This window comes from Prorops nasuta, unplaced genomic scaffold, assembly GCF_024137725.1.
Source record: "Prorops nasuta isolate Cenicafe-Biocafe unplaced genomic scaffold, Cenicafe_Pnas_1.2 PNAS00006, whole genome shotgun sequence".
NCBI classification, from domain to species: Eukaryota; Metazoa; Arthropoda; class Insecta; order Hymenoptera; family Bethylidae; genus Prorops; species Prorops nasuta.
In genome coordinates, this window is record NW_027116803.1 from 6,558,472 (window position 1) to 6,579,092 (window position 20,621).

Below are 20,621 nucleotides of genomic sequence, written 5' to 3' on the forward strand. Positions count from 1 at the left end.
TCATTATCAAGTATCGAGCAAATCCTTGGTCTACCTCGGGCTATTTCCTATATATATATATATATGGATATGTGCTTGTTCGTTCACCATTATCCTCAGCATGTTATATTTCAACAGAATGTGGCACGAAGCATTTGAAAATTTGCTGATTGTTTCACATTAATATTCGAAAGAGAGAGAGAGAGAGAGAGAGAGAGAGAGAGAGGGGGGGCGGGTTATTCGCAGACCGCATTGAGGAAGTTTTGTAGCCGCGCCGAATCTCACTCGACTAAACTTTAGCGGGATTCTCATAAAGCTGAAGCAGCGGACGGGGCAAAACTGGCGCTATGACGATGAGAGGCGAGCGAAATCATTCTGCCTGATTATTAGAGAAACTTTGCATCACCCACTCATCTCTCTCTCTCTCTCTCTCTGCCTTGCTTAAATTATTCCGGTCCACTAAAAATTTCCTTTGCTCGCCTCTCGGCATCCCAAAAACCACAAATTGAAGCAGACTTTTATTTTCATTACTCATCACAGTGTGTAAAACGTTTCATGAAATTTCAAGAAAATTAGACACTCGTTTTATCTTTCGTCCACTCGAAATCCATTTATCAGCTGTATATTTTAATCCATTTTTCGAGTAACAAAATTATCAATACGAGCTTTTCACGAAATTTAATCGACCACACGCACTATTGACCTCTCATAATGGAAATGCTCTAACAACCGTAAATCATTAGCAAAGAGCGAACCAGGTCGTCTATATTGAGTTCGGTTTGGAATTCTTTGACAAAGAGTAGAAATTGAATGATTGTATAATTTTGCTAAACGTTGATTTGGAGTGAAAATAAAGCCGAAAGATGCTGAGCAGTGAGAGACGAGTTTAGGGTACAGTGATTGAGAGACTTTCGCAGTTGTTGAGATATTCTGCAAGGAGATCGTAGTGGAGCCATATATATATATATATATATATATATATATAAATTACTATATACAAGGTCCTTCAGGTAAAACGCTTCAGAGCAAAATGTAAAAAGTGTATTTTTCTGCATAACTATAAAAGATATTAAATTCTTACATATAACCTTTTTAAAACTTTTTACTATTCGCATTCAGAAAGGTTCTATGCAAAATTTTGATAACTCCAATAGTTATGAAAATACACGTATCTTTGTATCCATACTCTGGGACTTTTCAACTAGTAAATCCTATAGAATCGCCATGCTTTCCACACCATGATTTGACAACAAGGACAAAACTAATAATCAAATTACATTTGCTTTTATTATTATATTTTCACGATGATTAAAAAAAATGCTTGATCAATAAAACCAAAAGAAAATATAATAAATAACGAGTTAAATGTATAGTGTACGAGAAAAGAATTGAAAATTATAAAAATATTTGCACGAATCACCTGCATACACGAGGAGACTCGAAAGATTATAACTGTTTTGAGTGGGCGATCCAGAAACGATTAGTGGAGAATTTCACGAAATGAAGATAGATGCTGTGGGATTTGGAGTGACGGATTAGTTTATTAATTCGCTAAATCGGCCCCAGGTAGGCTTTAACTCCACTTGTCGTAATGCGTGTAACTGTAGCAACCATTACTGCAGGAATTCCCTCGGGAGCTCTCGGCGAATTGTCTACCAAACCAGCTCGATTTTCCTCTTAACTCCCTTAACATGGCGGTATCTTACCAACGTTTGCAACCCTCTAAATTCTTCCTTAAAAGTATAAAGTGACTTTGAATAGTGGAAATAGAAAAATAGAAGAGTTTGGATAGAGTGAAAAGCCAGTGTTCCAGTAAAGCAATAAAAGTACACGAGATTTATGCGCTTAATAACGGAGAAGCCGTTACGCGTATGTTTGAAGAAAAATAATAGACTTTTCAATGGCTCGAAAGATTTTCTCTCGTCGTTGCAATTAAATAAATTTTATCTTACGAATATATCAGTCGTTACATCGAGAAGAAAATTATTAAAATAACTTTAAAATTAAAGCCCCGGTGTTTTTTCAATTCAGCTTAGGGTGATTTTTATACTTTTTCTTTATGGAAGGGGCGAAATATTTTGCACAAATATATATATATACATATATACACTATACACGTGGAAGGGTTCTGCAGGTACTGGAGCAGACGGAATATTTTGAATATACAAAACACGTTTCAAGTTGAACGTGGCCAATTGTGAAACAGAACGTCTCTTAAGAGAGGGTAGAAGAGAGAGGGGAGAGGGGAGGGAGGGATGTATATATATATAGTTAGAAACAGAGAACGATAGAGAGAGAGAGAGAGAGAGAGAGAGAGTCGTTGGTCGTTGAGTGTCGTGTCTTCAGGGATTGCGACGAGACTCGACCAGAAGGAGCGAAGTTTGCCGCAGTGAAGGAGGACACGGTAGGGATGCTGCGGAGCAGGGAGGCCTTCTATGTCGGCTACAACACCCCCCCCCCTTTTCCCCTTCCCCCTAAAATTTGATCAAACCTCTGTTTAATATAAATACAAGCCCACCAGTCCCTTTCATTTGCCTTTCATTTACCTCTCCCCCCCCCCCCCCCCTCCACCAAAACCTGTCCACACTAACCATACAACTCTCCCAACATGGATTATTCGATACACTTTTGTTTCACGGAACAAATAAACATCCAATTACGTAAAATCTCTTTCGCAATAGCAATGATCCCCACGTGCTTCCATCCCAGCTATACATATACGTATGCCCACAATAATAATGCGACGGATTATAAAAATTGGATCTTGGAATGCTCGAACCTTCCAGGTTGAAATAGTAGAAGGAAATCGGAGCTGGCTAGCTCGCGTATGCAAGGATGTCGATGGAACTAGAGCATCGGGAATTCCTGATCGATCGATCGATCGATCCTGGCAAACCCCGAGCGTAAAGTGTCAAAGGTCGCAGCGACGATGCGTGGTTTATCAGGGTTGGCGGCTGAATACCGTTACGAATGATGAAAACGTGACGAATGCTTATTGTTATGCTCGACGGAAAACACATGTAAGGAAGAAGCGTGACGTGGTGGAAATTGATTTGGATTATTCTTCGGGGATCAGGGTAATTATTATACAGGGTGTTTATTTTAAATCGAGCGGAGCGTGGAGATTAAAATTGATTTATCTGCGTAACTGTGAGAGACATTCGTTTTTTGCACAGGACCTTTTTCAAAGCCCTTTTTATTTAGAATCGAAAAGGTCTTATGCATAAAATTTATATCTGTTACAGTTACAGAGATAAATGCATTTTTATATCCGCGTCCCGGGGAGAGCTAGAGAAAACAACATAACTTTACGTGAAATTTTTTAGTAGTAATTAATCAATCTCACTCGTGGATATACAGTATCGATTTAATCTTAACACTTTATCGCTTTTACGCGAATTTGCATATCACATTTGACTTACAGAAACGAAGTAACAAGCTTCTGGTAATATTCAATAATAAATAAGAGAATTTGGTTTCTGTTTCATTATGAATAACGATATACGAATTATTGAAATGAGACAAATTTTTACCGAAATGCTTGACGAAAGACTTGAGTGAGAAATTAATGTGATATAACTAAAATTAATTTCTATATATCATTAATGAAAAATCAATCGCTCATCGACATACAAATATGCACAGTATAGGAGAATTATTAGCAAAGAAGTAGAAAACCAACTAATTTTTAATAATTGACTTAAAAATTTATTTCCATTTCTAATCCCGTTTACTATTGACAAAAGTCTAACAAATACTTATTATTACGCTCTACAAAAGAATTAAGTAGAAAACGTTCGTAACAAAACAATAGATTCTGATTGTTATCGGAAAATCGATCGTTTATCGATGTATTTATTCTTGGAGAACACCGCGTTACAAATAATAAAAACATGGCGAATGCTCATTGTTATGCTCGACGTAAGACTTACGTAAGAAGACAGCGTAAATAAAACAAAAATGGATTTCGATGGTTACTGAAAAATCAATCGTTTATCGATATATACATATGTATAGCGCAGGGCAATTATCAGGAGCGAAGTAGCAAGCTTCCGGTAATTTTCGCTAACGGAATGGCAGCGTTTTGTTCGTGTGTTTGTTCATGCTCGACTGCTCAGGGTGGTGGTGTTGGCTTTGGATTGAGAAGCGTGGGGGTGGCGTTGGCGGAGGATCGCTCCCCTCTTGCTGTAAAAGCAACGACCTAGCCTGACCTGAATACACGCGCGACCGGGCCGATGAAAAGGGAGCAACAAAAGCGACCCGACGACGTGGACGAGAGTGAAAATAAGAAAAATAGGCCGTACTCATCTTCACCCCCTTCCCCCTCCCCATCTAACCCTTACACCTACACACTATTTAGTATACTATATATATATATATAGACTATATTCCAGTCCCATTCTCGCTCGCATTCCTTCGCTTTACGCACACCTCAACCCGTTCATTTCAAAGTCTCTCGATTCTATCAACAAATTGACCTTCCAAAAAAACTGGTCGGATATAAAGGAGCGGGTGGAAGAGGTAAGGAGGGGGGAGGGGGTGAAACCGATCAGTCCGTCTTGAGTAAATTTGGCAATCCTTCAAGACGCCGGGTCTAATTAAATTTAACAAGTTCGGATAGCGAGCTATTTTAACGCGCGTTCCATTTCCACGTACAATATACTTTGGTCCATTTATTATGGACCTGATGAATAACTTAAGTAAATCATAATAATTTAATAGAACCGTTCTCTAGCTGGGGAGGTGCAAGATTTATGACTGTCTAGGTATATATAGTATATATATATATATATACATATATATAGTAAATGATACTTACCTATTATACCTTTGGAATAATAGTGTCGTATGAGCAAAATCATTGTTATCTTTCTCAAATTTTCTCTAGGCCCCTCTCTCTCTCTCTCTCTCTCTCTCTCTCTCTCTCTCTCTCTCTCTCTCTCTCGTGTTACAAGTCATGTAGCATCAAAGGATGAGAAACGTAAGTCGCTCAAAGTTCGTTCTTAAACGCTTAACTTTCCCTCGCGATATCGACTCCCTGTCACGGCCAGACATTCCAGAGCCTCCGAGCTACCTACTCCATTCCCCAGGGAGCTATCTTTTTAAGAGCCAAGTGCCCCCAGGAATTGAAATAAGTTCTTAACGACATTTATTCATACCGCTCCCACATATTTTTCAGCCGTATCTCCAAATTACTCGCTCATCTCTTTTTATATTCCTCTTTAAAAATCCACCCTAAATCATCAGGATTCCTCTTATTATACAAATTCGCTTTATCCAACGCATATATATATATATATGCGCAATAATTAAACGTACCTTACGCAGAAATCAGTCTTAATATTGTATCTGAATTAACGAAGCTTTCTTCTTTAATTGGAACTAATTTCTAAAAGAAATCTGTAATTTTATTATATAATCAATACGATGGAGATATCGTTACTCATTATTGCTTTTGGTACTTGGTGGATTCTTTTTATTAAAACTCATTACGAATCATCGGGAGAGTTGCTTTTATTCAGCAAACTTTTGTTTATTTTATGTATCTGCATATATATAAGAAATAATTACGTTTCAAGGATTAATCACCCTTGGTGCTGTATCTGACTTAATGGGGCTGGCTCCTTTAATTAGAGCTAATTTTTTAAAAAAGCTTCGCCATTTTATCAAGGAATCATCACGATGGAGACATTGATACTCGATATTGCTTTCGCTACTCGAGGCTCGATTGAGAATCCCTCTCGCGCGAAATAACCCTGGAATATTGCTCGATCGATGGCGTCGATCTTCCTCCTTTTTTTCATCCAATTACATTGTCTGCTCCACACCTCATTGCACGATAATAGCGACTAATGAAAAATTCAAGGCGCGTCTCTTCTCTCAGCTGTTTAACAAAAATTAAGCTGAAGGACTGGAAAGCTTCGGATGGCTTGACAATGGAGACCCGTGAATTTAAGTAGCTTTCATCTTGCAAGTATCTTAATTTATATATTGGGTCTACTAGTTAAAATACCCTAAAGCACGAATGCAAGAAAACGTGTATCTTCGTAACTATTGTTGTTATTAACATTTTATTTAAGACCTTTCCGCGAGCGCAAACAGTATATAAGACGTTTCGAAAAGGTCGTATGTAAAATTTTAATATCTTTTATAGTTACGGAGATGTACGTTTTCTTTGTATCTCTGCTCTGGGACGTTTTAACTGGCTGACCCTGTATATGTATATTTTATAAAGAGAGAGAGAGAGAGAGAGCCGTGAGGACATTCAAAAGCAAATGTGATTTGAGAGAGATTCTTAGTTATTTTGATATACAGAGTGTCCAAGTTAAGGAATTATCATCCATGTAAAATCTTGTTATAATTGATTTTAATGTTTGTGGTTCACATATTTATAGACACTTGAAAAGATAATTGAAAGAATTAGTAACGTTTATTTTTATTATAACAAATTGTAAACAATGACTAGTTATTTTTCTTGATTATTAGAAATATATTTAATCAAATTTTCATTATTCTAAAATGGAAAATTCAATAAAATAAAATCAATCAAAATTGCAAGTGTGGTAAGTACTTAACTCAAGGACGTACACTACAGCAAATTATAGTTGAGATATAAATTTTTAAAGTCAAGATAAAGCTACGTTATGGATCATTTGTTAATGTCGATTTATAAACTTAGGTAGTTTTCATTTTGCAAAACCTAATCTTACCTAATCTATTAGTGTTTGTATATGTATAATTTAAAGAGAGGCGTGTTGAAATTCAAGAGCAAATGTGATTTTGCAAAATCTTAATTATTGTAATAAACACAATTATAATTGGATATCACACTTTCAGTAAGAAGATAAAGTTAAATTACCAACTGCTTGTTAATGGGTATCTATAAATTTGGATAGCTTTGATCTTGCACGTTGAATAATCTGAATGTATTATGTATATATTTTCAAGAAAACCGAATTGAAATTCAAAAGCAAATGTGATTTGAGAAACTCAGCGATTATAATAAAGATAGAAATTATTTCAAAAATTTACATAACGAGTTTTAATCTTTTCCACTAACGTAAAGTATATAACAGTAAAAAGAGTAAAATTGAAAACGAAGACTAAAATGGGTTGTGCATCACTTTGCAATGGAAATCTACACATTTAGGTATCTTTGATCTTGCAAGTAGTCTAATCTATATATCAAAACTACCATAACTTTGTCAATAATAGAGATCCAATAAAAAAATTGATCCAAGAGACTCAGAATAATAACAAACCCCCTAATTATCCTGTACAAAAACTCACGACAAGTTTTTATCTTTCGCTTTCCCATTATTCCAAAGAAAAAAAATGTAGAAGAGAAGAAAAATGAAGCATAGAATGCGAAGTCGCGTTACATGAGTCGACGTCTGCAGGAATTATCCACGAATTCGCGTTGCTTTGATAAATTTTCGAGACGAGCCTATAAACACCGTAGGAATGAAGCTACGCGAAGCAAATATGGTTTAAACGACGCAATGGTAATTGCACAATAATAATTATTATGATTATCCTTTGCATGCTAGATACACACTGTAACGATTCATTGATATGGAAGACCGAAGCTTTAGTGCGTGAGTTACCATATTTCGAATTCTACGCGTAACTCTGGCATCGCAATTACATTATTGAATCTCCTACAGATAAATCAACCGCTACTTGAAAATCACAGCCTCTATACACGATATACTTGCTGATACGCTTAATTATCGAGGAAGTCGAGTATTAATTCAACTCTGCTTCCGTCCTAAACTTATTAGATCGGCCATTGCTGGATAAATCGATGGAGAATTTTGTTCCACTCTCCGAGCTGCCTCTCCTCCACCAGAGTGTTTGCAAAAGCACAAAAATAATTTACGTTCCTCATTCTTCGACGCCTGCAGAATATTTTATGGTGAGAAAGTGTAAGAACTGTAAACGCGTCCAGGGGTTCGATGATTAGCCGAGGGATTACGAGACTTTGTTACGCGAGGATAAAAGTAATGGGGTGGGTTCCCCATTGAGGAAGCAACAGAAGCACGCGATGACTGCAGTTTATGGCTGTATTTGGAAATATGTGTGACACGAGGCAGCATGGCAGTCTCGAAATCGTAAAAGCCGAGCTTTCCATTGGCCAATCGTCGCACCGAAGCAGCAAGTCACTTTTAGTGCCAGCCAAGCACAGCTTTTACGAGTATGGATTCTCTAAACAACCTTCGCAAAAATCGAGTCTCTCACCGTAGTGCAGCACTGCGCCTTCTTCCTATACGTGGTCGGCTTCGGTACACGCCAAATTCTGCCAGATCGAATGGTCACCTGGAACAAGAATTCACTCTTCATTCTCTGTCCCTGCGAACAATAATAAACTGCCATAATTTTGTAAATTAAACAAAAATCTATTACCCCGTGAGATTTCTCAATTATTTTTAAAACCCTCGTCTAAAAACTATATCTTTCTCATTTATTATTATTTACTCGAAGCTTTGGTTAAAAATAAAACTCGAGCTTCATAATTAATTAATTTATCGAGCTATTTTGTCTTTCTGCTAGATTTGCTCCACATTTATAGCTCGATCGATATAATCTGTTTTTGTGAAAATTGTCACGTGGTACACCTTATTAGTTTTAGGAGAATTTTCTAAAGGTATATTCTCTTGGAAGGAGTAGTATATAGTGATAAATGGTAAAAAAGAGTTTAGCGAGGAGTGGTCGCGACTCGATGAGGAGTGAACGAGGCTCGAAAAGTGGTCTATTAAGAGACGCGATTAATATTGATAAATCATCAAGGGTGGTACAATTCCTCGTAAATAGATTCAAAGGATCGAAGCTATACATAAAATATGAAAATTTGAAGGGAGTAGCAGCTGCGCAGTAAAAAGAAGAGTAATTGAGGATAAATTGGTTGGACGATATTATTTATTCGTGGTGCATTCTGGGAGGCACCTTCTGCTGCATCTACAAGAAGCCTGGTCGTAGGCGGAAGATGGGGAGAGTTTGGGGGGAATAGGAAGGGAGGGGGAGGGGCGTTAGTATAAAATAGATTGATGCGGTGGAGTGTCGCAGATACGAGGTTCGAAGAACCAACGCGCGAGTACTACCTTCCAAGCCACGAAGGATCCATATATTTCTCTTATTCCACCACCTCTCGAGCCCCTAGCTCCTCGGAGGCCAAGCTAGCCTATATAGGGGTAAATAGCACCCAGTGTTAAACCGACCAACCACCTTTACCACGTCTCTCTTCGACCAGATAAACGTCAAAGGACCACTCGGGATTTTCTAATATTTCCATTGAGAAATCCAAGATTATTGTTTCGATAAAATATGTTACAAATCACTGGAGATATTTGAATCTAAAAAAACAAAAAAAAAATGTTGATATTCTGATTGAAAAATGAAAGATTATTCTTTCGAAAGAAATAGATGGAAATCAATGAAAATAGTGGAATTTATTAAAAGAATTTTTTAATATTCTCATTGAAAAATCAAAGTTTATTCTTTCGAGAAAACAAGTTGCAAATTACTGAGAAAAGTTGAATCTATTTACAGAAAATCAAAAATTTCCAGTATTCACATTCAGAAGCTAGAGATTATATTCTTTCAGCAAAAGAAGATGGAAATCACTAACGACGGTTGAATCTATTAAAAAAAGATGAGAATTTTCTGACGTTTTCATTGAAAAATAAAAGATTATTCTTTCAAAGGAACAAATTGGAAATCGTTAAAAACAGTTGAATCGATTAAAAGAAAATAAAAAGAAGGATGTTCTAATATCCCCATTAAAAAATCAAGATTAGTCTTTCATAACCGAAAACTGTGTCAATACTTTTTATGCGTATACCTATACATCGAAGGAAGGCAATAGGTTTATTTTTATTTAAAAAGTTCCAGGAAAAAGGTAGTTACACCACACACACAGCGTCCTAGAGCAAAACCGTTTATTTGCTAAGGTTCCCCATCGACTTTACTCGTTCCAACATTAACCATTCTTGGTACCGGTTTCTCCAACTCTTGGTAAACCTGGCAAATGTATTGTTTGTAAAAGATTAGAGAACACAGTAAATTTAATTAAAATTAGCTCGTACACGAGGGGCACTATGTAAGAAGTTACCAAACAGATAAATTTACCAGACTGTGAAGTCTCGTATATTTTTTAACCTGTCGATATAACCCAACGATTCCACAAAACAGAATTAATCAAATTTTCTTACTTGAAAAAACAAAACTGGAAAGTACACAAAAACTAAAAAATTATCAATTACAATAAAATTCAATAAAAAACATATCTAAGGATAAAAATGAATTTCTAAAGCCTTTAAAAGAATTGTTACATATAATTAATTATAAACCATTATGAAATAATACTCTAGATAGAATTTCCAAAAAAGAAACAAAAATGAATTTCACTAGTGAGAAAAGGGTACGTTGATAAGAGAGATCGATTATAATATGGTGAGGAAAAGCCAGACAGGAGCTACGACTTAATGACTCTTGTTAGTGTTAAGGGGTAAGCAGGCAAAGGGTAGGTATTAGAATAAATTTACACTACGCGCACCTCCTTGTCTTCCTCTTTCCTTATTTATGCTGCTTATCCAACGAGAGGCTCGAAACCTCTCGTTGAAATCTATCCAATCTCGCTAACTGGTGTTAAAAAGCAAAATTACCAAAGCCTAACTCGAGCAAACTTTCAATATTATAACACATAATAAAGCTGTCTTTATAAACGACTCTTTTTAATAATAATAAAACTTTAAACGATTTTGACTTTAATTTATTACGATATCTTAGTCTCCCTGTTGCCCTTAGATATAATTTGAAGCGAAAGGTGGTGAAGTGGATTGTTCGGGGCGATAAAACGGCGGCTGTCGATTTAGCATAATTCAACAATCTCATTAATGTTGAACCGTGACACTGGAACTGGCCAAGTGGGTGTATGGAGCACCATCTAACATTTCGAGCCCTCTTCGATTTAACCCCCTGTACTAATAGTTTCCTAAATTAGTGTTTCTGCCATCGATGCAAATTAACATTATTTTTCCTACGATAAGGAGCCTCTCGAAACATTCTAACATTCGTAAGGCAATAATTCCGTGGTTTATGGTGGAAACTTGCGGGTATTAATTTGATAAGGTGATGAAAGACAATCGTTCAATTACGTTTACCATTGATGTTCGTAAAGTAATCAGTGGAAACTTTGAATACATCAATAGAGTGAAAGTGAGGAACAGGAGCGAATCGGAAGGCGAGGAAGATTCTTCAAATTAACGTCTCGACGCTGAAGACTACCGTAGAAACTTCCTAGATTAGAATTTGTCCTGGGCAACTTGTGGCTAGAATTTACCGGAAACTGATTTTCCGCCATCCGCATATTTATGCTTCGAGACTTCCGCGAAACTTAACAATTCCATCCGTTTCAATTAGAATATATAACCATAATTATTATTTCTCGCCAAATTATCTTTACAATAATTCATTTTCACTTCTCGTCATTAGACTGGAAACCGTATCAAATTAATGCTGAAATAAAACGTAGATGCATAACCTTTGGACTCTACTCACTTTTGTTCGGTGAAAAGTTTATTTCATTTTTTATACGAAGCAATAATTCCTGCGTTTTCAGGACTTTAAAGCTACGGAGACCGTTTCGATGCATGATAATTACGATTCTATAGTTTAAATTCTCCTTGGCAATTCTGACAAACTCAAACATTGATTCTCTACGTTGAATTACACTGTAATGGAGATAAACGATATATACGTCATTCTCATGCAACTCGGTTGCTCAATTTAAGTGGATTGAATTAAAGTTTCCTTGGGAAATCTGCTCTGCGTACAATAATAGCGTACATTAACAATAACAAACTATACCTATACAATTAGCTTCCTATTTAAGGAGAAAGAGAATGAAAAGAGTAAGAGTCGTTTTCGAGGGTCAAATTTTCTTTTATTCGAATAACTTTGTTGCTGGTTGCTTTTTATTTGATTTTAGAGGTTCAGTAATTTAATAAAAGTATGAATATAGAAGCAATGTATTTATGAGACAAATAGAGAGAGAGAGAGAGAGAGAGAGATAGAAAGAAAAATAAGAATGACATTTTGATCAATTAAATTGATTTGGCTAATTATTATGAACTCCTAAGAATAGGAATTATTTGTTGGAGTGTGATATTCTATAAAAGAAGCAAGTCATTTTCTCCCTCGCAATATGTATTCAGGGCAAAATCCGGAAAACATTTTTGTGAAGAAATTTCTAGTGAGGAAACTTTGATTAAAAGTTACGCTCGTATCTGTCTCGGCGACACGGTTACGCCTTGCGGTAGGTACAGCAAAGAACGCATGATATATCAGTTTCTCTTACGTTGAATTCTTAAGTTTGGCCCACAGGGCTTTGTTCTCCAAGTGTTATTAGAAGGGAAAAATAACTGAAGGAAAACTGATTCAAAATATCAATGGAACTCTCTTTTGACCAGTTAAACTTATCTTTCAATTATCTTTTAACTTTTCAATCTTAACTTTTCGCTCTAACATAATTATTTTTAATATATCTATGCATGTTTATATAGATACTATTAATTATTCTCACAGATTATAATTACACATAATCTTGGAAAAAGAGGATTTAATTTATACAAGAATTAAAACAACTACAGAATACACGAACTTTTCTTTCATTAAACATACATTCGATTGAAAAACAGTTTTAAGGTTGTTGATAACATTATACCCTTATTTTTTGTAAGCTGAAACAAAGCGGTAAATGATTTCAAAGTTTCTCTTGTTAGATCATAGCAAAGTGGAGGTGAGATAGTTAAATTCGTTTTATTAAAAATAGAATAAAGGACTAAGAGAGACAAGAGAGGAAGAGGATGAAAGGATAAAGCAGAAAAAAAGTACAAATTGAAATAAAGAGACTGACTAATGTTGGTAATTATATATTTGAGAATTAAATATAACGAAATAATTTTTCAGAGATGGAAAAGAAACGAAAGTTTTTAGAATTTCTAAACGTGAAAGAAAGATACGTGGGATGAAAGTGTATTTAAGGTAGTGGTCAATATGGAAATTGTAAAAAACGAGACACAAGAAAACATTACGTATAAATATATTTACTTTTCGCATTATACTTCCCTCGTTAATGAAACTTTGTAAATAAATTCCCAAACTAGTAGTGCGAGAAAGTTAAAAAGAAATAAAAAATTAATTCTGACAGTCAAGTACACCTCGTTTATCATTACCAGTGAAAAAACACTTCGATTAACATAAACAAAAACTATATTGTTCAAAGCATACTTTGTTGGAAAAACACACGAGTAATTACTACACAGTGCGATCTCTTTTCCACTTCAAATTGATATCGCGTATACTTCGTACAAGGTATTAAAAATTCGTTGAGTTCTGAAAATAGATCGATCGTAGGAAAGACAAGTATGATGGAACAGCATCGACTAAATTTTAGAGTCTGGTTGCAATTCCAATTTTTTGTCACGTTGGAGAGAATTGCAGGATGAGAAATTTTTTGCACAGATGGCTATACGCAACTTGCCAGTGGCCTATTTTATTGCCAGGCATATATCCGCCAGCTTTGAAAAAGGGGAGTCGTGTGCGAGCATACTGTGGTATAGATGAATCTTTCGCCATATTATTATCGGTTGGCTCGAATGTCGGTTGTAACACGTTGGCAGTTTAGCGAGCGATAGCCCAACGGGCTTTACCTAAAAGAGACGCAAAATATTATTATTATAGCGTCGCGTGAATATCTCGCTGACACGTGGCATTCGCAAACGTTCACTCTTATCTGAAATACTTTTTTTATTCTTCGTTTCTCTCTCTCTCTCTCTCTCTCTCTTGCGAAAATTGGCAGGTCAAACCTACCACACCTTATTCCATCACCAAGTGAAAATATTCCAGCTAAAAGGGTCTGGCGTTTGAAATTCATCGATTTTTTTAAAGCTACCAAGGCCCCACTTTGCGCCTGCAGCTCTCGAGAGACTCGATACTCCAGAGTCGTGAAAGAAATTGAAGCGCGCGTGGCGTGATCCAGCCGGAAGAAATCCTGATTCACGTATAGCAATTTGGCGTGATTAAGCTCCAGCGAGGAAAATTAGCAGCGTCCACAGGCCAGTCGGGAATTATCGCTGCGACCAAATCGACGATTCCCTCTTTCACGCTTTGTCAAGCCAGTTTCCTCCGAGGAGAAAATCGGAATGTAGCCCCGCACGAATCTCCATGGCGTTTGCAAATCAAGCCAATAAATTTGTCGTTTAGACGAAATAGGTTCGTCGGACTTTGAAATGTTTCAAGCGTTTTGCATAATCGCCGCAGCTTCAATGAGAAATTATACCGGCCGGCCTTATGATCCATTAAAATGCAAAACTCTGCCAGTCAGCCAGTTGACGAAATCGATAAGGGAAGAAGACACCGCGGGTGTGAAGAGCAAAGCTTGCTTTTAATACCTTTGACATTTTAATGCTATTCGCTTTGATGGCCCAGCTCCATATACCGTATATGTGTGTGTATACGCGATTCTTTTTCCTTCCCCCGAAACTTGAGAATAATGCGTCTATATATATTGCTAAACTTTTCATGGTTTTCGCTCGTCCAGACGAATCCTCTCTTTCTTCTTGGAAAAGTGTGAGGTTTTCAATTAAATAGAAGGAAGAATATCGGCGAGATTAGGATGCTCGTTGAAACAGGCAGCGAACGAGTTTTTAAAAGCTGCACAGAGGTCAATGAACTCCTTTGATGAGATAGGTATTACCAGCTTTTCCTCGAGGACAAGAACGCAGTGTTCGATGAGACTTCTCGTCGACCCTCTTTGTATCTCGAGATTGTCCAGCATTCCTCAGCAATATTACCGCCAATGTCAATGATGTATTTACTCGATATTCCGACACTTCGGCAAAATCACTTTCCGCTTCATTTATCGTCAATTGTTCCCCTTACACGAGCAAACGTTCCATTACTACTCGACTCTCGACAAACAAAGTAGCAAAATTCCCCCTATTCTATATGACATAGTTATGGTCCATAGGGGAGAATCTCCTTCCACTCTCTATTTTGACTCGATCTCTCCACTGTGTTTATTTATTAATGCAAATCAAACGCAGCAACGTCGAAACTTTGACATTTCGACGAGTGGTCCCTGTGTCTCTTCCTCTTGAGCTTAACTGATATCTCTAGAAAATGCTGCGAGACTGTTAAGCTTTTAGTCGAGAAAGAGATGAACAAACTCCATTTCAAATGCTTTTACATTAGGCAAATCATCCTCCTGCTCGATAGATTTTTAAAGGTCTTCTCAAATCGTTCTCGAGGAACACTGAAAATGATGTGGATTCGTGTTACAAATATCCAAATTGTACAGTGTCGTTGTTCTTGAAGGGGTACCTCGTTAAAAGCTGCTTTATGCTTAGGAGAGCTTCAATTCTTTTGGTGAAAGTCCTTGAATTTAATTTTGTTATCAGTCACTTCCATTTCAGCTAGATTACATAGTGCCAGGCTTTAAGATAGGTGAGCAAATATCTTTATCCCTCAATGGATTAAATTCGTTTGGTCGAAGAATGATCTGCTTGGTCGATGGTAGATTCAGGCTGTAAAAGGAAGACGAGCGTTAGAGGGATTCGGTCGGTAGATTTTTAAGGCGAGGCTGAAAGTAATTGTGAATTTTCCAGAAGAAGTAGTAATAGTAAAATATAATTGAGACGAGTATGGCAGTTTTTCAGTAGTTTGGCCTAAAATTCGATATTAAGTGATACAACTCACGCTTTTCGCTTTCTTTTGTGCTTACTCTTTCTTCGTTCTACTGCGGAACGGATATCCTCAGCCAATTCTCTTGCGTAGGCAAGTCCTTCCTTCGACCAGAAACTCTCCCAGAATAGTGAAACAGTCTCTTAGCGCAGTCAGACAGAGCACATCGTTCCACTTACCATTTATTCGATCCGGCTAATTCCCCTGCCTGGCCAAACACTGACTCTTTCTACTTCTTAAAATCTCATTCAACGGAATCCTGCCCGGATTCCAATCGCATTTTATCTAAAATACCTAATTATAAGATCTCCATTGATAAGCTTTCCCAGCTACTTTCAGGCCTGATGAGAAAAAAGTCGGAAAAGGCAGAGATTTTACAAAATCCAACGTCTTATTGCATAGCATTTAATTTCATATTTCGCTATTTTCAATTCAAAGAGTTTTAATTCACATTAAGATCATTGATTTGCCTTAAATGGTTAATTTCAACGAGTTAAAGTGGAACTGATGGATGGAAAAAGTTGTGTCTTGAGATACGTGCGGTGTATATGGCAGTAGTACAAACCAATGACAAAACAATCAACGCCGGACCATATACGGTCTACCTCCACTGTCACAGACATTCGAAACTGAACGCAAAGTTCAATTTCCATGGCAATTATGACTTTGATCGATTCGCAATCACTTTTTAACTCTCCTGAGCAACCGCTGGTTCTGCCATGCTGCATTTTTCATAAAATACTCAACGTCATATATTTCCCCACAGGATTTAACTGCTCTCCGACGTTAATTCTTATTTTTGCAAAAGCTTTAACTGTTTCTCAAAATGCAGACCAATATCAATCATATGTTTTGAATAAATAAAGTTCTATTAGTTGTCTGTAAGTTAAAGTTATATTTAAAATATTTCATCAATAACTTGTTTAGAGTAAATTTTAAAGATGTAAGAGAGGAATTTATAGAGAGAAGAAAATTTTATTAGCAAATTTTGCATTTTATTGTTTTTAATAAAATATTTAACGTGATACGAGATGACCGACTAATCTTAGGTAGTTACCACTGGAGTACGCGGCATAAGTTCCAATTGGCGTTATAATATAAGTTACAAAATTATAAAGAGTTCATTTAATTCACAAATATTTTTGAATGTAAATTTTAGATACGTATATAATAGAAAAATGTATAAGGATAAAATTTTATTGTCGAAATGCGTTTAATAGTTTCTGATAAGATAATTAACGTGATGCGGGTTGGCTGACTAATATTAGGCTGTAATCACTGAGGAACAAGTTCAAATTAGTATGGTAACTTATATAAAAAATTGTAAACAAAACATTTAATTCACCAATAAGTATTTCTTAATGCAAATTTGAGAAAGTAACAGAGACGAATCTATAGAGAGGATAAAATTTTATGGATGAAATGCGTTTCACAATTTTTGATAAAATAATTGTCGTGATGCAAAACGGCTGACTAATTATAAGTTGTTATCACTGGAGCACAAATTCAAAAACGCGCCCTGCAATTTATAAAATAATAAACAAAATATTTCATACACAATTTTTTAATGTAAATTTTTGGGAGAAGAAACAAAAGAATCTACATAGTCTGTCATGAAGAATAGAATTTTATTGGCCAAATGTGTTTCATAGTATCTGATAAAATCATTATTAGCATGCAGAGTGGCTGGCTAATTTTAAACTATTATCACTTGACACAAGTTCAAATCAGCGCGTGGTAACTTACAAAATTATTAATCAAATATTTAGTTCACATATATAGGGGTTTTAATGTAAATTTGAAGGTGTAACAAAGAAAACTATACGCAGAGTAGAATTTGATTAGTGAAATGCGTTTCATAGTTTGTAATAAAATAATTATCGGGAGACGGAACGGCTGACTAATTTTAGACAATTATCACTGGGGCGCGAATTTAAATGGTTGTGGTAACTTTAAAAATTATATATAAAATATTTCATACACATATATATTTTAATGTTAATTTGGGAGAGATAATAGAGGAATATAAATGCAGGATAGAGTTTTATTAAGGAAATGCGTTTCACAGTCTCTGATAAAATAATTATCAGGATGCAGAACGGCTGACTAATTTTAGGCTAATATCCCTGGAAGCAAGATCAAATAGGCGTGATAAAATAAAAAATTATAAACAAAATATTTCATTCACAATTGAATATTTCCTAAAATTAATTTGGTAAATGTAGCAGCGGAACGCAAATGCAGGATAAAATTTTATTAGCACGAAATACGTTTAATAGTTTCTGATAAAATAATCAACGTGATGTGAAACGGCTGACCAATCTTAGGCTGTTATCACTAGGCCACTGGGCACAAGTTCAAATTGACACTTCTATATATAATGGAGGCTAATTTGAAAGTGTTGTATCTGGCGCAATATAATGAAAAGAACGTAAAAAGTTTGATCATTAATTCTTAATCTCTGTTGGAAACTGATACGATTTTTGGACACAAAAATAAAAATAATTAAAAATTATTCTGAAGATCTATGACTCATGTAGGGTAAGATTTATGAGTAACCGGGTAATTAATCAGTGGTATTTGCGTTAATTAAGACTAATATCGTTGACAAGCCGGAGAAAGCCGATTATCGCCGAAGGAATTGGAATTACTCGCTGGATACACGAGTGCTCAAGCCAAAATCTATTAACTGCTTTCCCTCCTTCTTTCAAATTGCAAATCTTACAAATCCGTTGGTCACGCCCCCTAAAAATCAAAATTACCAAAATTTAATTGTCTCTGTCTATTATAATATCAGTGATGTACACTGATCATCGCTCCGGTAGTAATGAAAATGTTATTAACAAAAGGAACCAGAGGAAGTCGTTAAACAAAATTAAAACTTTTTAATATTCAAACTAAATGAATCAGCGTTTGAACTTGTGTTATCGCATATTCCTTGAATTTACAACTGTACCCATACAACACACTTGACTAAAAGTTGTCTATAGACATCTTTCAGTGATCCAATTGACTAAAAGACGCCTAAAAGTATTCTTTAAGTCACTTGGTGCTGTATGGGTAGTCTAAGATATCCGTTAAATAGTGTGTATGTGTGCAGTTTTTGATCAAGCAAAGAGTAGGAGAGAAAAAAGGCGTTATACGATATTGTTTGGCCCGGGACTGACTCGAATAATGGCTAGGCGCAAAGCTACTCGACTCAGTATAGGTGATGCGGTAATAGGAAAAAATTCCCCCTTTGCCATTTGTTCGTTCATTTGTTTGTTTGTTTTCTTCTGGTGCACGCGGCGTATGCAAAGGAGGCACTCTACTCAAGAGGCAAGATAATTGGATGCCCTGCGAACAAAACGAACGGTTAGTACAGAAATCCCCGTGTACCGTGGCAAAAATGCCAGTGGTAAAAACACCGGCAGTGGTGCGAGCCGGAAAATTGGATTAAGAAAAAAATGGTTAATTGCGGAATAAAATTATATGCAAATGAGACTTTTGCTCCCGTAGTTATTTCGCCTCCCGGTTAGAAACAGAAACGATTGGGGGCACGAAAAGAGAGGCTATGTCATTCGAGGCGAACGCTGTGCAAGGAAAATTCACGAGAGACTAACGAGGAATGTGAAAAACAATTCGACAGACGAGAGAATTAACGGTCGCAGCGTCTAGAAAAACGTCCATTTCGCACTGTCCTCCTTCAAAAGTTGCGCCAAGTTCAACGGGAACAGCGACCAATCCCGGTCAATTTGTCTTTGGCCGAGATTTTCGCTCCGAAAGACGCCTCTTGTCTCTCACCGTATAACTCTTTCACTCCTCCATACCCCCCCCCCTTTCCCCTCCCACTCCCACCCCTTTCAGTCATTACTATCATAAGGAAAAGAAAAAACAAGTCTTTGAACACAAGTACACACCCACATACGCGAAAACACACTGCGCTATCTCGTAAAAGTGCAAGTAGGTTATCCAATCGTTACTCGTGCGAGAGACAAATTACGAAGGGTTTTTGTTTTGCCAAATTGGCAATGTCAACGAATGAGAATGATTCTCTGTTGAAACTTACCGTGTATGCGTGACGGGAGTAGAATTCGTTGACAATGAGGATAAGCACGAAACGGGCTGATTATAACCTTAAAAATTCCAAGGGTTGTTCGCGACAGCTGTCTACCGAAAGAGGTGATCCCCCTCTCCCTCCCCTTCCCCCTCTCTCACTCTAACTCTTTCTCGCTCTTTACTCTTCTATTTTCGCCATTCCCAGTGCGAGAGTGAATCAGAAGAGGAACGCACACGCGTGGGGAGGCGACAGAGTTGATGAAAGAGTGTGCGTGAGAGATAAAGAGATAAAGAGAGAGAGAGAGAGAGAGAGAGAGAGAGGGAGGGAGGGAGAGGATCGAATCGACAGTCGGTCAGTAGGTACACGACGTGCGAGTTAATGGAAGTGTGTAGAGGGCAAGTAGCACGCTCACGCGTTTCTTTCGTTTGTTTTGTTCGTCGTCGGTGCAAGGTGAGACGAACCGTGAGAGAGAAGCGAGTTACGCGACGTAGTTCGAAAGACTATTTATCGGTGGCGGTGTCAGAAGATGACTGCCAGTACGAGACGCGAATTCGAAGAGAAGAAGTCGAGGGGTGCTAACAGCATTTGCCTCCACCACTGCCACTGCCACCGCCACTGCCAGTTGCCACACCAGTGCCACAGAGAGCTGCCAGAGAGACCACCACGCCACACACCACCAGTACCACCACCACCACCAGCAACCACCACTACCACCACCAACGCCCTCTCCTCCTCCCATCTACAGTGTCGCCGTTGCGACGCGCACCTCGGGCGCGGCAACAACGCGCAGTCGCGATGCCCATCTCTCTCCAACACGCAGACTCGCCTCTCTCGCTTAAAATCACCCCCACCCCCACCC

General features: G+C 37.1%; 1 protein-coding gene across 1 annotated transcript in view; it reads right to left on the reverse strand.

Moving 5' to 3' along the window:
• The window catches only part of LOC136774559 (acetylcholine receptor subunit alpha-like), a 77,540-nt gene extending 57,087 nt beyond the window's left edge, over positions 1–20,453 (reverse strand). The window contains exons 1-2 of the mRNA XM_066728945.1: positions 19,772–20,453; positions 8,221–8,298 (exon numbers count right to left, since the gene is read on the reverse strand). The gene's annotated coding sequence lies outside the window, so the exon portion shown is untranslated. The remainder of the gene's footprint in view (positions 1–8,220; positions 8,299–19,771) is intronic.
• Positions 20,454–20,621: the final 168 nt, after the last annotated feature.